We start from the raw sequence: 6,577 nt of genomic DNA, 5'->3' as shown, positions 1-6,577 counted from the left end.
TATTATTATTTTTTTTTTTTTTGCATTTTAAATAATAGAAAATTTCTCAGTGATCGTAAATAAAACAAAATTCCATTTTCTCGATTTAATGAAAACCAATAGCTGGTTATGGCAGAGGCGAATAAACATCCGGATATCTCTCCAATGGAGCGTGTTAACGCAAACGTGTAAGTTTCACTTTTGAGGGGGTTAAACCGTGACATCTACACATTTTCCAAAGTGGACTGTTTAGGCTGCTTCATTAAAAATGTGACATTTAGACGTTTTCTTCGGCGTGGATCCAGGCAAATGAATCCTTTTCACCTTGAAAATAATATATATATATATATATATATATATATATATATATTATTATTATTATTATTATATATTTTTTTTTGCATTTTAAATAATAGAAAATTTTTCAGTGATCGTAGGCTAAATAAAACAAAATTCCATTTTCTCGATTTAATGAAAACCAATAGGTCGTTATGGCAGAGGCGAATAAACATCCGGATATCTCTCCAATGGAGCGTGTTAACGCAAACGTGTAAGTTTCACGTTTGAGGGGGTTAAACCGTGACATCTACACATTTTCCAAAGTGGACTATTTAGGCTGCTTCATTAAAAATGTGACATTTAGACGTTTTCTTCGGCGTGGATCCAGGCAAATGAATCCTTTTCACCTTGAAAATAATATATATATATATATATATATATATATTATTATTATTATTATTATTATTATATTTTTTTTTTGCATTTTAAATAATAGAAAATTTTTCAGTGATCGTAGGCTAAATAAAACAAAATTCCATTTTCTCGATTTAATGAAAACCAATAGGTCGTTATGGCAGAGGCGAATAAACATCCGGATATCTCTCCAATGGAGCGTGTTAACGCAAACGTGTAAGTTTCACGTTTGAGGGGGTTAAACCGTGACATCTACACATTTTCCAAAGTGGACTATTTAGGCTGCTTCATTAAAAATGTGACATTTAGACGTTTTTTTCAGCGTGGATCGAGGCAAGTGAATCCTGTTCACCTTGAAAATAATAAATGTTTTTTGCATTTTAAATATTAGACCATTTCTCAGTGATCGTCAATAAAACAAAATTCAATTTTTCTCAGTTTAATGAAAACCAATAAGTAAGTTTCAGTTTAAGTGTAAGTTTCACGTTTGAGGGGGTTTAAACCGTGACCTCTACGCGTTTTCAAAGGAGCACCAAAGTGAGTATTTCACGTCTTGTCACGATACCGGGTTGAAAAAATATAGTTTAGGCCACTTTTGTTTGATATAATCACAACAAAATAACGCAAGAATGGGACTTGAACTCAGGTCTTCTTGATTAAAGCCCAACGCTTTATCAAGCCACTGCATCTGTTGAGTTCGAGGATGTAATGGACGCGGTTTTATTATTGCAGGTTTGGTTTTATTTGTTGGAAAAATAGATATAGAAATATAATTTGACACAAGAGGGCAGTATAGCCCTATTTATGGTTCTGAGTTTAAACTAAACCGTGACATCTACACGTTTTCCAAATTGGACCAACGTGATTATTTCACGTCTTGTCGTGATACGGGTTGGGCACTGAAGTTACAGGAGTTTCTTCCCGTTGCTAAGCAATGGAACTAGGTCGAGTATTTAAAAGGTTATGGTTAACACGGTTAACGTGGTTTAACGTCGATGTAATACGTTGTTTTAGCGTACCTTTTGCTTAAACGAGGAGCTGGGGGACGCCGGAAAAATAGACATTTTACTCATTAGGCTGCTTCATTAAAAACTTGACATTAAGACGCTTTCTTCGGGGTGGATCCAGGCAAATGAATCCTTTTCACCTTGAAAATTATATATATATATATATATATATATATATATATATATATATATATATATATATAGCCTATATATATATAGCCTATATATATATATATATATATATATTGCATTTTAAATAATAGAACATTTCTCAGTGATCGTAAATAAAACAAAATTCAATTTTTCTCGGTTTAATGAAAACCTGACATCTACACATTTTCCAAGTGGACTATTTAGGCTGCTTCATTAAAAATGTGACATTTAGACGTTTTCTTCGGCGTGGATCCAGGCAAATGAATCCTTTTCACCTTGAAAATAATAATAAAAAAAATGTTTCTTTTTTTTTTTTTGCATTTTATATTAGACCATTTCTCAGTGATCGTCAATAAAAGAAAATTCCATTTTTCTCGGTTTAATGAAAACCAATAGGTCGTGATGGTTTTAAGTGTAAGTTTCACGTTTGAGGGGATTTAAACCGTGACATCTACACATTTTCAAAAGTGGACTAACGTGATTATTTCACGTCTTGTCACGATACCGGGTTGAAGAAATATTGTTTAGGCCACTTTGTTTCATATTTTACTCATTAGGCTGCTTCATTAAAAATGTGACATTTAGACGTTTTCTTCGGCGTGGATCCAGGCAAATGAATCCTTTTCACCTTGAAAAGAATATATATATATATATATATATATATATTATTATTATTATTATTATTATTATTATTTTATTTATTTTTTTTGCATTTTAAATAATAGAAAATTTTTCAGTGATCGTAAATAAAACAAAATTCCATTTTCTCGATTTAATGAAAACCAATAGGTCGTTATGGCAGAGGCGAATAAACATCCGGATATCTCTCCAATGGAGCGTGTTAACGCAAACGTGTAAGTTTCACGTTTGAGGGGGTTAAACCGTGACATCTACACATTTTCCAAAGTGGACTATTTAGGCTGCTTCATTAAAAATGTGACATTTAGACGTTTTTTTCAGCGTGGATCGAGGCAAGTGAATCCTGTTCACCTTGAAAATAATAAATGTTTTTTGCATTTTAAATATTAGACCATTTCTCAGTGATCGTCAATAAAACAAAATTCAATTTTTCTCAGTTTAATGAAAACCAATAAGTAAGTTTCAGTTTAAGTGTAAGTTTCACGTTTGAGGGGGTTTAAACCGTGACCTCTACGCGTTTTCAAAGGAGCACCAAAGTGAGTATTTCACGTCTTGTCACGATACCGGGTTGAAAAAATATAGTTTAGGCCACTTTTGTTTGATATAATCACAACAAAATAACGCAAGAATGGGACTTGAACTCAGGTCTTCTTGATTAAAGCCCAACGCTTTATCAAGCCACTGCATCTGTTGAGTTCGAGGATGTAATGGACGCGGTTTTATTATTGCAGGTTTGGTTTTATTTGTTGGAAAAATAGATATAGAAATATAATTTGACACAAGAGGGCAGTATAGCCCTATTTATGGTTCTGAGTTTAAACTAAACCGTGACATCTACACGTTTTCCAAATTGGACCAACGTGATTATTTCACGTCTTGTCGTGATACGGGTTGGGCACTGAAGTTACAGGAGTTTCTTCCCGTTGCTAAGCAATGGAACTAGGTCGAGTATTTAAAAGGTTATGGTTAACACGGTTAACGTGGTTTAACGTCGATGTAATACGTTGTTTTAGCGTACCTTTTGCTTAAACGAGGAGCTGGGGGACGCCGGAAAAATAGACATTTTACTCATTAGGCTGCTTCATTAAAAACTTGACATTAAGACGCTTTCTTCGGGGTGGATCCAGGCAAATGAATCCTTTTCACCTTGAAAATTATATATATATATATATATATATATATATATATATATATATATATATATATAGCCTATATATATATAGCCTATATATATATATATATATATATTGCATTTTAAATAATAGAACATTTCTCAGTGATCGTAAATAAAACAAAATTCAATTTTTCTCGGTTTAATGAAAACCTGACATCTACACATTTTCCAAGTGGACTATTTAGGCTGCTTCATTAAAAATGTGACATTTAGACGTTTTCTTCGGCGTGGATCCAGGCAAATGAATCCTTTTCACCTTGAAAATAATAATAAAAAAAATGTTTCTTTTTTTTTTTTTTGCATTTTATATTAGACCATTTCTCAGTGATCGTCAATAAAAGAAAATTCCATTTTTCTCGGTTTAATGAAAACCAATAGGTCGTGATGGTTTTAAGTGTAAGTTTCACGTTTGAGGGGATTTAAACCGTGACATCTACACATTTTCAAAAGTGGACTAACGTGATTATTTCACGTCTTGTCACGATACCGGGTTGAAGAAATATTGTTTAGGCCACTTTGTTTCATATTTTACTCATTAGGCTGCTTCATTAAAAATGTGACATTTAGACGTTTTCTTCGGCGTGGATCCAGGCAAATGAATCCTTTTCACCTTGAAAAGAATATATATATATATATATATATATATATTATTATTATTATTATTATTATTATTATTTTATTTATTTTTTTTGCATTTTAAATAATAGAAAATTTTTCAGTGATCGTAAATAAAACAAAATTCCATTTTCTCGATTTAATGAAAACCAATAGGTCGTTATGGCAGAGGCGAATAAACATCCGGATATCTCTCCAATGGAGCGTGTTAACGCAAACGTGTAGGTTTCACGTTTGAGGGGGTTAAACCGTGACATCTACACATTTTCCAAAGTGGACTATTTAGGCTGCTTCATTAAAAATGTGTCATTTAGACGTTTTTTTCAGCGTGGATCGAGGCAAGTGAACCCTGTTCACCTTGAAAATAATAAATGTTTTTTGCATTTTAAATATTAGACCATTTCTCAGTGATCGTCAATAAAACAAAATTCCATTTTTCTCAGTTTAATGAAAACCAATAAGTAAGTTTCAGTTTAAGTGTAAGTTTCACGTTTGAGGGGGTTTAAACCGTGACATCTATGCGTTTTCAAAAGTGCACCAAATTGATTATTTCACGTCTTGTCACGATACCGGGTTGAAAAAAATATAGTTTAGGCCACTTTTGTTTGATATAATCACAACAAAATAACGCAAGAATGGGACTTGAACTCAGGTCTTCTTGATTAAAGCCCAACGCTTTATCAACTGAGCCACTGCATCTGTTGAGGTCAAGAGTGTATTGGACGCGGTTTTATTGCAGGTTTGGTTTTATTTGTTGGAAAAATAAATATAGAAATATAATTTGACACAAGAGGGCAGTATAGCCCTATTTATGGTTTTGAGTTTAAACTAAACCGTGACATCTACACGTTTTCCAAATTGGACCACGTGATTATTTCACGTCTCGTCGTGATACGGGTTGGGCACTGAAGTTACAGGAGTTTCTTATATATATGTATATATATATAATATATATATAGGCCTATATATATATATATATATATATATATAAGAAACTATATATATATATATATATATATATATATATATATATATATATATATATATATATATATATATATATATAAATCAATTTTTCTCGGTTTAATGAAAATCTGACATCTACACATTTTCCAAAGTGGACTATTTAGGCTGCTTCATTAAAATGTGACATTTAGACGTTTTCTTCGGCGTGGATCCAGGCAAATGAATCCTTTTCACCTTGAAAAAAAAAAAAAAAAAAAATTTTTTTTTTGCATTTTATATTAGACCATTTCTCAGTGATCGTAAATAAAACAAAATTCCATTTTCTCGATTTAATGAAAACCAATAGCTCGTTATGGCAGAGGCGAATAAACATCCGGATATCTCTCCAATGGAGCGTGTTAACGCAAACGTGTAAGTTTCACTTTTGAGGGGGTTAAACCGTGACATCTACACATTTTCCAAAGTGGACTATTTAGGCTGCTTCATTAAAAATGTGACATTTAGACGTTTTTTTCCGCGTGGATCGAGGCAAGTGAATCCTGTTCACCTTGAAAATAATAAATGTTTTTTGCATTTTAAATATTAGACCATTTCTCAGTGATCGTCAATAAAACAAAATTCCATTTTTCTCAGTTTAATGAAAACCAATAAGTAAGTTTCAGTTTAAGTGTAAGTTTCACGTTTGAGGGGGTTTAAACCGTGACATCTACGCGTTTTCAAAAGTGCACCAAAGTGATTATTTCACGTCTTGTCACGATACACAGCAGAGTTAAAGAAGATACAGATGAACATGTGTTTTATATATGAAAATATGAATATGAAAATCAACACGTTGTCATTTTAAGGGAATCATTATTGAAGTGAAACACAAAGATGTCAAATGTAAGTCACTGTAAAATATCACTTCGGCTAATATTTGTAATTTATAATGTCATTCTGTATAGATCAGTGGCTAAATCATATTAAAGCTCCAGCAGGGGGCGGTAAGCACACATTCAGCTGGTTCAAAACCCGCCAGTAAAACCCAAGAAGACCAAAACGAAAGTAACTGGAAAACACAAACAAGTGGAGATAAGAAGAGAAAACTCATTAGATTTGGTTCATGTGTGTCCCAGAATTTTAATTTAGCACTAACCAAGTTTAACATTATCAGTCATTCATCCTATATTTAATCCTCAAATCACCCATATAGCAGCGAGAGATGTTGACTGGATTGGTGACGCGCGCTGGCCACAAGCATAAAGGACAGAACAATTAGTTTATGATATAGACGGAGTACAGTTCAGACACTTTTTGCGTTTTGATTTTCACACTACTGAAAAGAAGGGATTTCCACATTTCATTAGCTTCA

The sequence above is a fragment of the Pimephales promelas genome, chromosome 2 (assembly GCF_988280905.1).
Source record: "Pimephales promelas chromosome 2, fPimPro1.hap1.1, whole genome shotgun sequence".
NCBI classification, from domain to species: Eukaryota; Metazoa; Chordata; class Actinopteri; order Cypriniformes; family Leuciscidae; genus Pimephales; species Pimephales promelas.
Note: the sequence above shows the minus strand (reverse complement) of the source record.